Raw genomic sequence first — 19,424 nt, forward strand, 5'->3', positions numbered from 1 at the left:
CTAAGGAAGTGGTACTCGGTAAAATAATGGGACTCAAGGCGGGTAAATCACCTTGACCTGATGGCTTACATCCTAGGGTCTTGAGGGAAGTGGCGGTAGGGATTGTGGATGCATTGGTAATAATTTTCCAAAACTCCCTGGACTCGGCAAAGGTCCCGGCAGACTGGAAAACTGCAAATGTAACACCCTTATTTAAAAAGGGCAGTAGACAGAAGGCTGGAAACTATAGACCGGTTAGCCTAACATCTGTGGTAGGTAAAATTTTGGAGTCCATTATTAAGGAGACAGTAACAGGACATTTGGATAATCATAATTTAATAGGACAAAGTCAGCATGGTTTTATGAAGGGGAAGTCATGTTTGACAAATTTGCTGGAGTTCTTTGAGGAAGTAACGTACAGGGTGGATAAAGGGGAACCAGTGGACGTAGTGTATTTAGACTTCCAAAAGGCATTTGACAAGGTGCCACACAAAAGATTATTGCTTAAGGTAAAAAATCACGGGATTGGGGGTAAAATTCTGGCGTGGGTGGAGGATTGGCTATCTAACAGAAGGCAGAGAGTTGGGATAAATGGTTCATTCTCAGACTGGCAATCAGTAACTAGTGGTGTTCCGCAGGGGTCAGTGCTGGGTCCCCAACTCTTTACAATCTATATTAACGATTTGGAGGAGGGGACCGAGTGTAACATATCAAAGTTTGCAGATGATACTAAGATGGGAGGGAAAGTAGTGAGTGAGGAGGACATAAAAAACCTGCAAGGGGACATAGACAGGCTAAGTAAGTGGGCAGAGATTTGGCAGATGGAATACAATACTGGAAAGTGTGAGGTTATGCACTTTGGCAGGAAAAATCGTAGAGCAAGTTATTATCTTAATGGCAAGAAACTGGAAAGTACTGAAGTACAAAGGGATCTGGGGGTCCTGGTGCACGAAACTCAAAAGGTTAGTATGCAGGTGCAGCAAGTGATTAAGAAGGCCAATGGAATGTTGGCTTTCATTGCTAGGGGGATAGAATATAAAAATAGGGAGGTATTGCTTCAGTTGTACAAGGTATTGGTGAGACCGCACCTGGAATACTGCGTACAGTTTTGGTGTCCATACTTAAGAAAGGACATACTTGCTCTCGAGTCAGTACAAAGAAGGTTCACTCGGTTAATCCCGGGGATGGAGGGGATGGACATATGAGGAGAGGTTGAGTAGATTGGGACTCTACTCATTGGCGTTCAGAAGAATGAGAGGCGATCTTATTGAAACATATAAGATTGTGAAGGGGTTGGATCGGGTGGATGCGGGGAAGATGTTCCCGATGATGGTTGAAACTAGAACTAGGGGGCACAGTCTTAGAATAAGGGGCTGCTCTTTCAAAACTGAGATGAGGAGGAACTACTTCACTCAGAGGGTGGTAGGCCCATGGAATATACTGCCCCAAAAAGCTGTAGAAGTTACATCATTACATAAATTTAAAACAGAAATAGACAGTTTCCTAGAAGTAAAGGGAATTAAAGGTTACGGGGAGCGGGCAGGAAATTGGACATGAGTCTAGGTTCGGATCGGTCATGGCCCTGTGGGTAGCGGAGCGGGCCCAGGGGCCGTGTAGCCTGATCCTGCTCCTATTTCGTGTGTCTAATTCTGTTAGATTCAGGAGATGGTTCTGTGATAGTGGATTGGCAGTTAGGATCAGATCAGCCATGATCTTACTGAATGGCGGAGCAGGCTCGAGGGGCCGATTGGCCTACTCCTGCTCCTATTTCTTATGTTCTTATGTTCTTATGGCTGGTCGGGTCGGGGGAGGGGCGGGGACAGTCTCGGCCATCAGGACTGGTCGGGTTGGGGGAGGGGCGGGGACAGTCTCGGCCATCAGGACTGGTCGGGTCAGGGGAGGGGCGGGGACAGTCTCGGCCATCAGGACTGGTCGGGTCGGGGGAGGGGCGGGGACAGTCTCGGCCATCAGGACTGGTCGGGTCGGGGGAGGGGCAGGGACAGTCTCGGCCATCAGGATTGGTCGGGTTGGGTCGGGGGAGGGGCAGGGACAGTCTCGGCCATCAGGACGGGTTGGGGGAGGGGCGGGGACAGTCTCGGCCATCAGGACTGGTCGGGTCGGGGACAGTCTCGGCCATCAGGACTGGTCGGGTCGGGTCGGGGGAGAGGTGGGGACTGTCTCAACCATCAGGACTGGTCGGGTCGGGGGAAGGGCGGGGACAGTCTCGGCCATCAGGACTGGTCGAGTTGGGTCGGGGGAGGGGGCGGGTACAGTCTCGGCCATCAGGACTGGTCGGGTCGGGGGAGGGCCGGGGACAGTCTCGGCCATCAGGACTGGTCGGGTCGGGGGAGGGGCGGGGACAGTCTCGGCCATCAGGACTGGTCGGGTCGGGGACAGTCTCGGCCATCAGGACTGGTCGGGGGAGGGGCGGGGACAGTCTCGGCCATCAGGACTGGTTGGGTCGGGGGAGGGGCGGGGACAGTCTCAGCCATCAGGACTGGTCGGGGGAGGGGCGGGGACAGTCTCGGCCATCAGGACTGGTCGGGTCGGGGGAGGGGCAGGGACAGTCTCGGCCATCAGGACTGGTCGGGTCGGGGGAGGGGCGGGGACAGTCTCGGCCATCAGGACTGGTCGGGTCGGGGGAGGGGAGGGGCGGTGACAGTCTCGGCCATCAGGACTGGTCGGGTCGGGTCGGGTACAGTCTCGGCCATCAGGACTGGTCGGGTCGGGGGAGGGGCGGAGACAGTCTCGGCCATCAGGACTGGTCGGGTCGGGTCGGGAGAGGGGCAGGGACAGTCTCGGCCATCAGGACTGGTCGGGCCGGGTCGGGGGAGGGGCGGGGACAGTCTCGGCCATCAGGACTGGTCGGGTCGGGGGAGGGGCGGGGACAGTCTTGGCCATCAGGACTGGTCGGGTCGGGGGAGTGGTGGGAACAGTCTCGGCCACCAGGACTGGTCGGGTCGGGGGAGGGGCGGGGACAGTCTCGGCCATCAGGACTGGTCGGGTTGGGTCGGGCCGGGGCGGCCGCGAGCAGGGCCGGAGCTGGAGGAGCGGAGTGGTGACAGTCTCTAATAATCATTTTGAATACCATGCTCTCAAATTCTCCCAACAGTTTCGGGATAGTTTAGTCAGTGTCTGGTGAAATGGGATTAACCTCGCCACGGGACTAATAGGTACTTTGACGCCATTGGTTAAAAGGCAGTCACCTTATGCTGATTTCTGATTGGTTGTGGCCGGGCAGTTATTTTCAATCCGCTTAAGCAAATGAGGCTCCTGTTGCATCACATTACTGTTGGGAGATTTGAATTTTATCATGGGGAGATTTTTGCAGTGAGTTTAGTCCCACTGTTATTGCAATTCAATCGAAATTAAATTCATTTTTAATAGATTAAGTAAATATACTTGGTTCCCAAGAATGATTCGTTTTTCTCCCATGTAATTGAAGGTTACTTGAAATAATTTATAATTCAACAGAAACGATTTTTTTGTTTTAATTAATTCATAAATTAATTGCAGAAACAACATATAAGCACAAAGGAACATGTTTCCCTTTTTCCTACCCAGTTTTGCCTTGTAGGAATGTCCAGATTCCTAACTAAAGGACTGAGGTCGAGTCAGTCTATCAAAGAAACGATGTTTAATACTATTCAACAGAGTTTAATATGCAAGTGCAGGAGAACTTAGGTTACAGGTCTGTACAGTTCGATGGCTCCACGAGGACCGACTGGGGCGGCTTCCCAGGTCATGTTTTCCCGCCGGAGGATCACGTGATCAACGTGATGACGTCATCGCATTTGGTCTCGCTCTAAAAAACAATATAAACAAAGGTACAGATTCAGCCTGTAGCTAACAAATTGTTAAAGGGAATTATGTACAGTTGATCAAAGTCCCTTAGTGGCTCTGCCACATGCACCCCCCCAGAATTATCTTTAACAGAAAAAGTCAATCGACTAGGAGGTCTGACAAGCCTGTCGGAGCGACTTCTATATTCCTGGAGTGGAAGCTGTTGGACGGTGCGCGGGCTGGCGGGCTGAAGCATTTGGTTTGGCGCGGCTGCTGCAGGCAGTCGACCACGTCGTGGCGGCTGTGCGGTCTCAACAGGACGGCCGAGGTCCGGGTGTGCCGGCTTGAGACGGTCAATGGAAATGTGGTCGGGTTTACCACCGATGTCAACGGAGAAACTTTTGTCACCTGCCTCCAGTACAAACGAAAAGGGCCTGTGTAAGGGGCCTTGAGCGGATCCCGATGGGCGTCATGTCGGATGAACACAAATTCGGCGTTCTTTAGCTCTGCTGGGATGTGTGAGGTTGGGAGGCCATGATGCGACGTTGGGATTGGCGCAAAAGACTTGGCTGTTTCGCGGTGGCTGCTGAGTTGGTCGGATGCAGACCATGGCGCTGTTGGAATCGGAAGGAAGTCTCCTGGTACGCGGAGTGGCTGACCGTACACGAGCTCAGCAGAAGACGATTGAAGATCTTCTTTGGGTGCCGTGCGAAGACCCAACATGACCCACGGAAGCTTATCTACCCATCCGGTGCCTTGGAGGCTGGCCCTCAGTGATGCTTTTAGCGACCTGTGAAAACGCTCGCACAAGCCGTTCGCCTGTGGATGGTAGGCCATGGTGCGGTGTAGCTTGGTGCCGAGACCCTGGGCCACAGCGTTCCAAAGCTCAGGAGAAAACTGTGGACCGCGGTCTGAAGAAATGTCCGCCGGAATGCCCAAACGGGCGACGTTAGCGGAAGTGGTAGATGACAAAGGAGCTGCCTCTGGCCATCTAGTAGTGCGGTCTACTATGGTGAGGAGGTGTGTGAACCCGTGATGGTGGAAGCGGCCCAACGAGGTCCACGTTTACATGGTCAAACCGACGCTCTGGTACTGTAAAAGTGGCCAATGGAGCCTTGACATGAGGCTGTACCATAGATTTTTGGCAGACAACGCAGGTGTTAGCCCAGTCGCAGATATCCTTATGCATACATTTCCAGACAAATTTAGACATTAATTTTTGGGAGGCCTTCATGTCAGGATGCGAAAGCCCGTGTATGGCATCAAAAACTTTGCCATGCCAGGCAACCGGAACGATCGGGCGAGGGTCTCCCATGGTGCCTGCTGCATGGAATTCAACATCAGCCGGTTGGAGGCTGGAAATGTCGGTGCGGTATGCCTGTGTTTCAGGATCGGATACTTGGTCGGCAGCCATGAGGGCATAGTCGATGCCCAGCTGGAGTGCTTGGACGGTCGCGCGAGAGAGGCAATCTGCTACCAAGTTGTCCTTGCCAGCTATGTGTTGGATATCTGTCGTGAATTCTGATATGAACGTTAACTGACGTTGTTGTCGAGCTGACCACGGTTCGGCGGTCTTGGCCATGGCGAAGGTTAGTGGTATGTGGTCCACAAACGCAGTAAAGGGACGTCCCTCTAACAAGAAGTGGAAATGGCGGATAGCCAGAAAGAGTGCCAGCAACTCCCGGTCGAAAGTGCTGTATTTTCGTTCGTTGCGCCGCAGTTGATGGCTGAAAAACGCCAGTGGTTGCCACGTCCCATTGACCCACTGTTCCTGTACGGCGCCGATGGCGTAGTCGGAAGCGTCGGTGGTAAGTGCGATGGTGGCACCTGGCAGTGGGTGCGCCAGCATGGTCGCGTTGGCCAAAGCGGTTTTTGTGTTGTCGAAGGCGTTGTCCATTTCGACTGTCCAGGTTACCGAATCCTTGCCAGACTTGCCTTTGAGGGCTTCGTAGAGGAGCTGCATTAGCCGTGCTGCCTTAGGTACAAAGCGGTGGTAAAAATTTACCATGCTGAGGAATTCCTGCAGGGCCTTGATGGTCTGCGGCCGTGGGAACGCCGTGACTGCCTCTACCTTCGTCTGCAACAGAATTGCACCTTCCGAAGTAATGCGGTGGCCCAAGAAATCAATCTGCTGCAGGCCGAACTGACACTTGGCTGGGTTGATGATCAGGCCGTGTTGGCTGAGGCGTCGAAAGAGGGTGCGTAAATGGCAGATGTGCTCCTCTTTGTTAGGGCTGGCGATAAGGATATCGTCGAGGTAGACAAATATAAATTTAAGGTCCCACAGTACCGAGTCCATCAGGTGCTGGAAAGCCTGTGCAGCATTCTTCAGCCCAAATGGCAGCCGTAGAAACTTGAACAGGCCAAAGGGGGTAATGACTGCAGTTTTCTGGACGTCTTGCGGGTGTACGGGGACCTGGTGGTAGCCATGGACGAGGTCGACCTTGGAGAATATAGAATTTCCCGCCAAGTGGGCAGAGAAATCTTGAATATGAGGGATCGGGTACCGATCGGGAGTAGTGGCGTCATTAAGGCATCGGTAGTCGCCGCATGGCCGCCATCCGCCGCTGGGTTTTGGGACAATGTGGAGAGGTGAAGACCAGGGACTATTCGACTGGCGAATAATCCCTAGCCGCTCCATCGTGGTGAACTCCGCCTTCACAGCCGCGAGCTTGCCAGGTTCCAGACGCCAAGCCCGTGCGTAGACCGGGAAGCCAGTCGTAGTGATGTGGTGTTCGACACCATGTTTAGTGGCCGAGGAGAAGGTGGGCCTGGTCAGGTACGGGAATTCGCCTAGCAGGCGAGTGAAATCGTCCGGAGAGGGCAATGTGCAGGAGACAGTGCGCGACATGGCAGTACTGCGGAAGCAAGGGATGGAGTGGAAAGTGGCCGCATTAATTAACCGTCAGTTCCTTACATCAACCAAGAGGCTGTTGGCACATAAGAAATCCGCACCGAGGATGGCTTGCGAGACCTTGGCTGTGATGAATTCCCAATGAAACCGTTGCCCGCCGAAGCACGCCTGGACCCGCCATTTGCCAAAGGTACGAATAACCCCGCCATTAGCTGCTTCGAGGGAGAGGCCGTGCCTCCCAGCCTGTATATCCAGTGCTGACGCGGGAAGGATGCTACACTGCGCCCCGGTGTCGCATAAAAACCGCCGACCAGAGAGGTAATCTGTGACATAGAGGAGCTTCCCTGAAATTCCCAATCGCCATCGCGGCCGCAGGACATCCCTCAGATTCGGTCCTCCTTTGCCAGGGGTGAAGGAGCCCCACCGCTACCGGCCCCGGGCGGGGTGAAGAAGCCCCACCGCTACCGGCCCCGGGCGGGGTGAAGAAGCCCCACCGCTACCGGCCCCGGGCGGGGTGAAGAAGACCCACCGCTACCGGCCCCGGGCGGGGTGAAGAAGCCCCACCGCTACCGGCCCCAGGCGGGGTGAAGAAGCCCCACCGCTACCGGCCCCGGGTGGGATGAAGAAGTCCCACTGCTACCGGCCCCGGGCGGGGTGAAGGAGTCCCACCGCTACTGGCCCCGGGCGGGGTGTAGGAGCCCCACCCCTACCGGCCCCGGGCGGGGTGAAGAAGCCCCACCGCTACCGGCCCCGGGCGGGGTGAAGAAGCCCCACCGCTACCGGCCCCGGGCGGGGTGAAGAAGTCCCACCGCTACCGGCCCCGGGCGGGGTGAAGAAGCCCCACCGCTACCGGCTCGGGGCGGGGTGAAGAAGCCCCACCGCTACCGGCCCCGGGCGGGGTGAAGAAGTCCCACCGCTACCAGCCCCGGGCGGGGTGAAGAAGTCCCACCGCTACCGGCACCGGGCGGGGTGAAGGAGCCCCACCGCTACCGGCCCCGGGCGGGGTGAAGGAGCCCCACCGCTACCGGCCCCAGGTGGGGTGAAGAAGCCCCACCGCTACCGGCCCCGGGCGGGGTGAAGGAGCCCCACCGCTACCGGCCCCGGGCGGGGTGAAGAAGTCCCACCGCTACCGGCCCCGGGCGGGGTGAAGGCGTCCCACCGCTACCGGCACCGGGCGGGGTGAAGGAGGCCCACCGCTACCGGCCCCGGGCGGGGTGAAGAAGCCCCACCGCTACCGGCCCCAGGCGGGGTGAAGGAGGCCCACCGCTACCGGCCCCGGGCGGGGTGAAGAAACCCCACCGCTACCGGCCCCGGGTGCGATGAAGAAGTCCCACCACTACCGGCCCCGGGCGGGGTGAAGAAGTCCCACCGCTACCGGCCCCGGGCGGGGTGAAGGCGTCCCACCGCTACCGGCCCCGGGCGGGGTGAAGGAGGCCCACCGCTACCGGCCCCGGGCGGGGTGAAGAAGTCCCACCGCTACCGGCCCCGGGCGGGGTGAAGGAGGCCCACCGCTACCGGCCCCGGGCGGGGTGAAGAAGTCCCACCGCTACCGGCCCCGGGCGGGGTGAAGAAGCCCCACCGCTACCGGCTCCGGGCGGGGTGAAGAAGTCCCACCGCTACCGGCCCCAGGCGGGGTGAAGAAGACCCACCGCTACCGGCCCCGGGCGGGGTGAAGAAGCCCCACCGCTACCAGCCCCGGGCGGGGTGAAGAAGCCCCACCGCTACCGGCTCGGGGCGGGGTGAAGAAGTCCCACCGCTACCGGCTCGGGGCGGGGTGAAGAAGCCCCACTGTTACCGGCCCTGGGCGGGGTGAAGAAGCCCCACCGCTACCGGCCCCGGGCGGGGTGAAGAAGCCCCACCGCTACCGGCCCCGGGCGGGGTGACGAAGCCCCACCGCTACCGGCTCCGGGCGGGGTGAAGAAGCCCCACCGCTACCGGCCCCGGGCGGGGTAACGAAGCACCACCGCTACTGGCTCGGGGTGGGGTGAAGAAGCCCCACCGCTACCGGCCCCGGGCAGGGTGAAGGAGCCCCACCGCTACCGGCCCCGGGCGGGGTGAAAAGCCCCACCGCTACCGGCCCCGGGCGGGGTGAAGAAGTCCCACCGCTACCGGCCCCGGGCGGGGTGAAGAAGCCCCACCGCTACCGGCCCCGGGCGGGGTGAAGAAGTCCCACCGCTACCGGCCCCGGGCGGGGTGAAGAAGCCCCACCGCTACCGGCCCCAGGCGGGGTGAAGGAGCCCCACCGCTACCGGCCCCGGGTGGGTGAAGAAGCCCCACTGCTACCGGCCCCGGGTGGGGTGAAGAAGCCCCACCGCTACCGGCCCCGGGCGGGGTGAAGAAGTCCCACCGCTACCGGCCCCGGGCGGGGTGAAGAAGCCCCACCGCTACCGGCCCCAGGCGGGGTGATGGAGCCCCACCGCTACCGGCCCCGGGTGGGTGAAGAAGCCCCACCGCTACCGGCCCCGGGCGGGGTGCAGTCCCACCGCTACCGGCCCCGGGCAGGGTGAAGAAGTCCCACCGCTACCGGCCCCGGGCAGGGTGAAGAAGCCCCACCGCTACCGGCCCCGGGCGGGGTGAAGAAGTCCCACCGCTACCGGCCCCGGGCAGGGTGAAGAAGTCCTACCGCTACCGGCCCCGGGCGGGGTGAAGAAGCCCCACTGCTACCGGCCCCGGGCGGGGTGAAGAGGCCCCACCGCTACCTGCCCCAGGCGGGGTGAAGAAGCCCCACCGCTACCGGCCCCGGGTGGGGTGAAGTCCCACCGCTACCGGCCCCGGGCGGGGTGAAGAAGTCCCATGGCTATTAGCCCCTGGCCGGGTGAAGAAGGGTTTGCTGCCCACGTCATCGTCAGGAGCCTGCACATCAGCTGTGATAAAAGTGCAATCTGACGGAGGGCGCAAGTTTAAAGCAGAGCTTGAATTCCTCACGGAGAAGGAACAGGGGTCAGATTCCCAGAGAGCACGCTCACCAATAACAATAAAACAATCACCAACATACTGTGGTAAACCACTGTTACCGTTCCCAACCGTTCACTATTGTTACACTGTTGTTATCACTGTTTACACTGTTGTTATCACTACACAAGATTACCTCTTGCCACGCACGCTGTTATACCTAGGCATACCTCAGCTGACTCCGCCCATGGCTCCAGCTGCTTGCCCAGGTATAAAGGTGACCGCTTGGCTAGTATTCTTCCTTGTTGGAACCGATCACCCACGAGTGTGGGCTCTGTTATTTAGCCAATAAAAACCTATAGTTACTACCTTAACTCGTCGCTTTTCATGGACTGAATTGATAGGTATATCAATTTTATTGGCTAAATTTTGAAATGTATGGACCGGAGCAGCCAACCGACCAGCCAAATGGTCAGCTACAACAGCCCCAGCCAAGCGGCCAGCTACAACAGCCCCAGCAGCCGACCTGGCTGCGAGCCCTCCGACCGCCGTACCTGGATCTAAACCCACAGGCAGCGAATTCAGCCCTCGACTTCGAACACTGGCTGAGCTGTTTCGAATCCTACCTGGGAGCCTCCGGCGTGCCTCCGGAATCCAAACTAAGTGTTCTGACCGCCCAGGTGAGCCCTAAAGTATTTGCACTCATCCGGGACCTTGCTACATACGAGGACGCCCTCAACCTGCTAAAAGAGCAGTACCGGAGCCCAGTAAATTCAATGTATGCCAGACATCTCCTAAGATCCCGCTCGCAACAGCAAGGAGAGTCTGTAGATGAATTTTTACGGGCGCTACAAACACTCGGCAGGGACTGTGACTTTAAAGCTGTAACGGCTGCAGAACATACTGAAGGAAATATCCGCGATGCCTTCGTGAAAGGCCTTCGGTTCAACTACTCACGGCAAAGACTGCTCGAATCAAAGGACCTCGACTTGAAAACAGCTGCAGCCCTCGCTCGCTCACTGGAAGTGGCCCATCGGGACCTCGAGGCGTACTCCAGGTACAGTGCTGCGCGACCCTGGGACTCGGGCCCGACTCCGGCCGCTATACCCCTCGCACCGCCGCCCCTGGGACCTACTACGGCGTCGGTGTCCCGGAATCGATCGGGACCGCCACCCCCGGGACCTGTTGCGGCAGCGGACCTCCGCGATCGGGCCGCCAGCTGCTTCTTCTGTGGCCAGGCGAGACATCAAAGGGCGCGCTGCCCTGCAAGGAACGCGACCTGCTCTGGCTGCAAAAAGAAAGGCCACTTCGTAAACGCCTGCAGGGGGAAAGCCACAGACGCCAGCAGTGCCTCGTGAGTTGTGGGGGCGGCCATCTTTGATCAAGGCCACATGTGTCGTGGGGGTGGCCATCTTTGATCAAGGCCACAGACGCCAGCAGTGCCTCATGTGAGTTGTGGGGGCGGCCATCTTCTCCGCCATTTTGTCCAACTTCGTGGGGATCCGCGTCATGGGCGCCGCCATTTTGTTCGCCGCACTCGGCCGCCGTTTTGTCTCCAGACCCGACCACCGCCTCACCTGCAGACTACAGCAGCTCACTCAGCCATACACTGGCCTCCGTCACGCTTGACCAAGCTCTCCCGCATCATCTGTCCAAGTCCATGATGGACATCGAAGTAAACGGCCACGCCACGACCTGCCTGTTCGACAGCGGAAGCACGGAGAGTTTTATTCACCCAGACACGGTGAGCTGCTACTCCCTCACTGTCCGGCCAACGCGCCATCGGATCTCGATGGCAGCGAAGTCCCATTCAACAGACATCAGCAGCTACTGTGTGGTGACCCTGTCGGTTAGGGGCACGGAATATAAAAACTTTAAACTTCTCGTCCTGCCCCAGCTCTGCGCTGCCGTCCTACTAGGGCTGGATTTCCAATGCCACCTTCAAAGTGTCACTTTGGCTTACGGTGGACCCCTCCCCCCACTCACAGTCTGCAACCAGCAAAATTTAAGCCGCCCGCCGCGTACCACCTGCGGCCTCTCCACCCTCAAAGTCCCGCCCCCCTCCTTGTTCGCTAACCTCACCCGTGACTGTAAACCCGTCGCTACCAAGAGCAGGCGGTACAGCGCCGGGGACAGAGCTTTTATTAGCTCTGAGGTGCAGCGACTCCTGAAGGAGGGCATCATCGAGGGGAGCACCAGCCCCTGGCGTGCTCAGGTCGTAGTCGTTAAGACCGGCGATAAACACCGCCTGGTCATCGACTACAGCCAAACCATAAACCGGTACACCCAGCTGGATGCATACCCCCTCCCCCGCATATCTGATATGGTCAACCAGATTGCACAGTACCGGGTATTCTCCACCATCGACCTCAAGTCGGCCTATCACCAACTCCCTATCCGCCCTGAGGACCGCCAGTATACCGCCTTCGAGGCGAATGGCCGCCTCTACCACTTCCTTAGGGTTCCCTTCGGCGTCACCAACGGGGTTTCGGTCTTCCAAAGGGAGATGGACCGGATGGTCGACCAGAACGCGCTGCAGGCCACGTTCCCTTATCTAGATAACATCACCATCTGCGGCCACGGCCAGCAGGACCATGATGTTAATCTGGAGAAATTCCTCCGTACGGCCCAACGGCTGAACCTCACTTACAATAAGGAGAAATGTGTGTTTAACGCCTCGCGCCTTGCCATCCTCGGCTGCGTAGTAGAGAACGGAGTCATCGGCCCCGACCCCGAAAGAATGCGCCCCCTCATGGAGCTTCCCCTCCCCCACTGTCCAAAGGCGCTGAAGAGAACCCTGGGGCTCTTCGCTTACTATGCCCAATGGGTGCCCAATTATGCGGACAAAGCCAGACCCCTCATGAAGTCCACCTCCTTCCCCCTGACAGCAGAAGCAGGCGCAGCCTTCTCCCTCATAAAAGGAGACATTGCGAAGGCCACAATGCACGCAGTGGATGAGTCCATCCCTTTCCAAGTGGAAAGCGATGCATCCGACTTCGCCCTAGCTGCAACCCTTAACCAGGCGGGGAGACCTGTGGCCTTCTTCTCAAGGACCCTCCCGGGCCCTGAGATCCAACACTCTTCTGTCGAGAAGGAGGCCCAGGCGATTGTGGAGGCGGTACGACGCTGGAGGCATTACCTGGCAGGCAAACGATTTACCCTCCTCACCGACCAGCGTTCGGTTGCTTTTATGTTTAATAACAAGCTGAAGGGCAAAATCAAGAACGACAAGATCTTGAGGTGGAGAATTGAGCTCTCCACCTACGATTACGATATCTTGTACCGGCCTGGTAAACTCAACGACCCCCCAGATGCTCTATCGCGAAGTACATGCGCCAACACGCAAGTTGATAGACTGCGGACCCTCCACAACGACCTCTGCCACCCCAGGGTCACCAGACTTTACCACTTCATTAAGGCCCGCAACCTGCCCTACTCCATCGAGGAGGTCAGGACCATGACCAGGAACTGCCAAACCTGTGCCGAATGCAAACTGCATTTCTATAGGCCGGACAGAGCAAGCCTGATCAAGGCCACCCGCCCCTTCGAGTGCTTGAGCATCGATTTTAAGGGGCCCCTCCCGTCCTCTGACCGTAATGTGTACTTCCTCAACATTGTTGATGAGTACTCCCGTTTCCCCTTTGCCATCCACTGCCCAGACATGACCAGTACCACGGTCATCAAATGCCTGAACGACCTCTTCGCCTTGTTCGGGTTCCCGAAGTATATACATAGCGACCGGGGCGCATCCTTCATGAGCGAGGAACTTCGCCAGTTCCTGCTCGCGAGAGGTATTGCTACGAGCAGGACCACCAGCTACAACCCCCGGGGGAACGGCCAGGTGGAAAGAGAAAACGCGACAGTTGGAAGGCCGTCCTCTTAGCCCTAAAGTCTAAGGGCCTCCCAACCTCTCGCTGGCAGGAAGTCCTCCCGGCAGCGCTCCACTCCATCCGGTCACTGCTTTGCACTGCCATTAACGCCACCCCCCATGAACGAATGTTTGTTTTCCCCAGGAAGTCAACTACGGGAACCTCGCTACCAACATGGCTGACTTCTCCGGGGCCCGTCCTGCTGCGGAAGCACGTGAGGACCCATAAAGCGGACCCCCTGGTCGAGAGGGTGGACCTCCTGCACGCCAACCCCCAGTACGCCTATGTGGCATACCCAGACTGGCGGGAGGACACTGTCTCCTTGCGAGACCTCGCACCCTCGGGCACCCCTGAGATACCACCGTTACCCCCCACCACTCCCCCAAATCCAGCTCCTGTAGACGGCATGCCGGAACCCCAGGAACCTTCGTCGACCACGCAGACACCAGCATTAACATCGGATACTGCACCACCGCTGCTGCGCCGATCAGAAAGGCTTACGAGGCCTCCTGAGAGATTGACATACACGAACTGGTAGTACACTTCACCCCGCCGGACTCAATTTTAAACAAGGGGTGAATGTGGTAAACCACTGTTACCGTTCACAACCGTTCACTATTGTTACACTGTTGTTATCACTACACAAGGTTACCTCTTGCCACGCACGCTGTTATACCTAGGCATACCTCAGCTGACTCCGCCCATGGCTCCGCCTGCTTGCCCAGGTATAAAGGTGACCGCTTGGCTAGTATTCTTCCTTGTTGGAACCGATCACCCACGAGGGTGGGCTCTGTTATTTAGCCAATAAAAACCTATAGTTACTACCTTAACTCATCGCTTTTCATGGACTGAATTGATAGGTATATCACATACCATTTGTCTTCTTAACCGCCTGCTGCACCTGCATGCTTAACTTCAGCGACTGGTGCACAAGGACACCCAGGTCTCGTTGCACTTCCCCCTTCTCCCAATCTATTGCCGTTCAGATAATAATCTGCCTTCCTGTTTTTGACACCAAAGTGGATAACCTCGTGAAGGAATAAATTACAGTCCTAGCCCTTTTGGGCTATTCCAGATCAGGCGTATTCCCCAGACGTTCACCCTCAACTTAAGTTAGAGATAGCCGAATTCCATAAGATGCTTAAATGGGTCTAAAGATTCAGGCTATCTCTCCCTAAAGGAAAGGAACGACTAAAGATGTTACCGTCCACCAGATAGTATTTTTAATAAGTTGAACTAGACTGTAACCTTCCGGATATTATGAGGGTCCGGAATACCCCCCAGAATTCTGCACCTCGTTACAAGAGTATACAGAATTTGTGTGTTCGCAAATCTATACAGAATTACTCTGAGACAATTCTAAAAATATATAGTTTAATTTAAGAGCCGACATTCAGTTAACATCTGTTGAATCAGTCGCAACATTAACAATTCAAAATACAATTAGCTTACATTTCTGAGATCCTTATTCTCAAATCTTTACTTTCGTTACATTTATTTCTCACTTATTTCTAAATCCAGAACATCCACCAAAATCAATCACTTTGATTTACCCGAGACTCAAAGTTAAAAACTTAGAGATGCCTCCGTAGAGTTGAGAAACATTTTGCCCGTTCAGCATGTTCTTATTTTTATACCCTTTTGGCAGTGGTTTCTTCCTTGATGTTCTCTGCTGATGTCAGCTAATTGTCTTTATTGATACCTCTTTTGAATGCTTTCTATTCTTACTATCAATTCAACTATTGCATGAATAATTATTTCTCTACTTTTAGGTGTTAGAAAAACCATCATAAAAACAATGACAGCAATGGTTTCTGTTTAATGCCATTCTTATCGAAGATTCTTCATTCAATTCTTAATATTGGCTTTACTGGTTCTTAGCAGCCATTTTGACTCTCATTCTCCAAGTTCAATACAAACACAATGCAATTGCTTGGTGTCTCTATTGAAGTCATATCTTCAAAGCCTTTTTGGTATTATATTTATAATATGTAAATCAAAACCACTTTAACTGTGTGTTTACTTGTTTTCTAGCTATCTCAATTGGTTGCATATTTAATCTTATGGTTCCTGTTTTCCAAGTTTAACATAAAACTATTTGACCAGCAGATGTTTCTTTTACTTGATGTCATGTTTTCAAAGGCACGTGCCTCTTTCAATGTTTGTGTTTCTGTTTTACGTGTTAGCTCTTCACACTTTAAACTGGGTCTTTTCATTGTGTTCATTGCAAACCGTCGACCTTTTGGAAGCACCAATGGTTTGCTTCAATCTTTCATTGTTTTAGAACATTTAACTAATTCCCATTTCAAAGCTTGTTTACAACTTTATCAACTGATTCTTTCTCAGAAGCCTGTATTTCTGTTTACAGCCTGTGTCTGCTGAGACGTGTGTCTTTTAAACCCAGTATGTTCTGTAATAATATTAGAAATCTGTTCATGGTATCGTGTATTTCTCTGAATCAAGGCTATTCCTTCACACTCGCATTTATCCACATTTTGCTGCATCTGCCCAATCACCCAACCCAGGATAGTGCTTTATGTGGGCCAGCCAGATCTGGCAATGAATGGCTAAACCAGTTGTCCACAATATACATTCAAGTCTGCGTCCCTTGGACTTAAGTTGGTGGAGATGAGGGCCGAACCAGGGGGAATGAATGGGGTGAGAGAGAGCAATGGTTTTAATAGGGACTAGGGCATCAAAGGTGGAGGTGAGGGTGTGGTTGAGCATATCGGTAGCTGCAGAAATGTTGAGGTGAATGGAGGGCCAAAGGCTAGGCAGTTGGAATTTTGAAAGTGAATTGGGAGAGAATATTTTCCAGGGGCGGAAACAGAAGGAAGGAGGTTTGGGAAGGAGTGTTTGGGTAGAGAGTGATACAAGGAAGTGACCAGAGATGGCCTTATCTGTGATTGACACGATGGGAGTAGCAAGGACACGCGAGATCGCGAAGTCAAGGGGGTGGTTGTGAATATGGGTAGGGTAGTTAATATGGAGGGAGAGATTAAGGGAGGATGAAACGTTGAAGCACTGACTATCCTTGAGGAAACATGTGTGATTGGCAATTGTGGCAAGTTGTGTCAAAGAGATTGAAGGAGCCGCACCGCTACCGGCCCCGGGCGGGGTGAAGTCCCACCGCTACCGGCCCCGGGCGGGGTGAAGAAGTCCCACCACTAGCGGCCCCGGGCGGGGTGAAGAAGTCCCACTGCTACCGGCCCCGGGCGGGGTGAAGGAGCCCCACCGCTAACGGCCCCGGGCGGGGTGAAGAAGTCCCACCACTACCGGCCCCGGGCGGGGTGAAGAAGTCCCACCGCTACCGGCCCCGGGCGGGGTGAAGGAGCCCCACTGCTACCGGCCCCGGGCGGGGTGAAGTCCCACCGCTACCGGCCCCGGGCGAGGTGAAGAAGTCCCACCGCTACCGGCCCCGGGCGGGGTGAAGGAGCCCCACCGCTACCGGCCCTGGGTGGGGTGAAGAAGTCCCACCGCTACCGGCTCCGGGTGGGTGAAGGAGCCCCACCACTACCGGCCCCAGGCGGGGTGAAGGAGCCCCACCGCTACCGGCCCCGGGCGGGGTGAAGAAGCCCCACTGCTACCGGCCCCGGGCGGGGTGAAGAAGCCCCACCGCTACCGGCCCCGGGCGGGATGAAGAAGCCCCACCGCTACCGGCCCCGGGCGGGGTGAAGGAGCCCCACCGCTACCGGCCCCGGGCGGGGTGAAGAAGTCCCACCGCTACCGGCCCCGGGCGGGGTGAAGAAGCCCCACCGCTACTGGCCCCGGGCGGGGTGAAGAAGCCCCACCGCTACCGGCCCCGGGCGGGGTGAAGTCCCACCCCGGGTGGGGTGAAGAAGTCCCACCGCTACCGGCCCCAGGTGGGGTGAAGGAGCCCCACCGCTACCGGCCCCGGGCGGGGTGAAGGAGCAGTGACATCATCAATTGGAAATGGTCACACAATGGGAGCAGTGACATCATCACTTGGAAATGGTCACACAATGGGAACAGTGACATCATCACTTGGAAAGGTCACACAATGGGAGCAGTGACATCATCACTTGGAATGGTCACACAATGGGAGCAGTGACATCATCACTTGGAATGGTCACACAATGACAGCAGTGACGTCATCACTTGGAATGTTCACACAAGGAGCAGTGAGGTCATCACTTGGAATGGTCACACAATGGGAGCAGTGAGGTCATCACTTGGAATGGTCACACAATTGGAGCAGTGACATCATCACTTGGAATGGTCACACAATGGAGCAGTGAGGTCATCACTTGGAATGGTCACACAATGGGAGCAGTGAGGTCCTCACTTGGACTGGTCACACAATGGGAGCAGTGACATCATCACTTGGAATGGTCACACAATGGGAGCAGTGACATCATCACTTGGAATGGTCACACAATTGGAGCAGTGACATCATCAGTTGGAATGGTCACACAATGGGAGCAGCGAGGTCATCACTTGGAATGTTCACAATGGGAGCAGTGAGGTCATCACTTGGAATGTTCACACAATGGGTGCAGTGAGGTCATCACTTGGACTGGTCACACAATGGGCGCAGTGAGGTCATCACTTGGAATGGTCACACAATAGGAGCAGTGAGGTCATCACTTGGAATGGTCAGACAATGGGAGCAGTGACATCATCACTTGGAATGGTCACACATTGGGAGCAGTGAGGTCATCACTTGGAATGGTCACACAATGGGAGCAGTGAGGTCATCACTTGGAATGGTCACACAATGGGAGCAGTGAGGTCATCACTTGGAATGGTCACACAATGGGAGCAGTGATGTCATTACTTGGAATGGTCACACAATGGGAGCAGTGACGTCATTACTTGAAATGATCACACAATGGGGGCAGTGACATCACTTGGAATGGTGACAATGGGAGCAGTGAGGTCATCATTTGGAATGGTCACACAATGGGAGCAGTGAGGTCATCACTTGGAATGGTCACACAATGGGAGCAGTGAGGTCATCACTTGGGCTGGTCACACAATGGGAGCAGTGACGTCATCACTTGAAAAGATCACACAATGGGAGCAGTGACATCATCACTTGGAATGGTCACACAATGGGAGCAGTGAGGTCATCACTTGGAATGGTCACACAATGGGAGCAGTGAGGTCATCACTTGGAATGGTCACACAATGGGAGCAGTGAGGTCATCACTTGGAATGGTCACACAATGGGAGCAGTGAGGTCATCACTTGGACTGTTCACACAATGGGAGCAGTGAGGTCATCACTTGGAATGGTCACACAATGGGAGCAGTGAGGTCATCACTTGGACTGTTCACACAATGGGAGCAGTGACATCATCACTTGGAATGGTCACACAATGGGAGCAGTGAGGTCATCACTTGGAATGGTCACACAATGGGAGCAGTGAGGTCATCACTTGGAATGGTCACACAATGGGAGCAGTGAGGTCATCACTTGGAATGGTCACACAATGGGAGCAGTGAGGTCATCACTTGGACTGTTCACACAATGGGAGCAGTGAGGTCATCACTTGGAATGGTCACACAATGGGAGCAGTGAGGTCATCACTTGGAATGGTCACACAATGGGAGCAGTGAGGTCATCACTTGGAATGGTCACACAATGGGAGCAGTGAGGTCATCACTTGGAATGGTCACACAATGGGAGCAGTGAGGTCATCACTTGGAATGGTCACACAATGGGAGCAGTGAGGTCATCACTTGGACTGTTCACACAATGGGAGCAGTGACATCATCACTTGGAATGGTCACACAATGGGAGCAGTGAGGTCATCACTTGGACTGTTCACACTTCCACACTCAGTCCGGGTCTTGTTCCCTGCAGTAACTCCAGCTGTTTTTCTCCGGATGAACTGAACCGATTCCACCCCAGCCTGAAACAGATTAAAGATTAAACAGGAAATAAACAGATTGAACAACAGTGTAAATAACCGCGAGACAGGGGTTAATATTTCAATAATAATTACAGACAAATATTACCCAAAACAGTGACTGAATCCCACTGATATTTTATTTATTACATTAAACATTAACACAAACACT

The 19,424-nt window shown here is 55.4% G+C and overlaps 1 protein-coding gene and 1 pseudogene across 2 annotated transcripts in view; one reads left to right on the forward strand and one right to left on the reverse strand.

The window, feature by feature from the left end:
* The window catches only part of LOC147096528 (NACHT, LRR and PYD domains-containing protein 3-like), a 582,546-nt gene that overhangs the window by 82,416 nt on the left and 480,706 nt on the right, over window positions 1-19,424 (forward strand). The window lies entirely within an intron of this gene.
* The window catches only part of LOC147096529 (NACHT, LRR and PYD domains-containing protein 3-like), a 132,979-nt pseudogene continuing 128,289 nt past the window's right edge, over window positions 14,735-19,424 (reverse strand). The window contains exon 9 of the transcript XR_015074929.1: window positions 14,735-19,255. The product of XR_015074929.1 is annotated as an NACHT, LRR and PYD domains-containing protein 3-like (transcript). The remainder of the gene's footprint in view (window positions 19,256-19,424) is intronic.

Source organism: Somniosus microcephalus, unplaced genomic scaffold (genome assembly GCF_052327205.1).
Source record: "Somniosus microcephalus isolate GS21.2 unplaced genomic scaffold, FLI_Smic_1.0 unresolved_chr1, whole genome shotgun sequence".
NCBI lineage: Eukaryota > Metazoa > Chordata > Chondrichthyes > Squaliformes > Somniosidae > Somniosus > Somniosus microcephalus.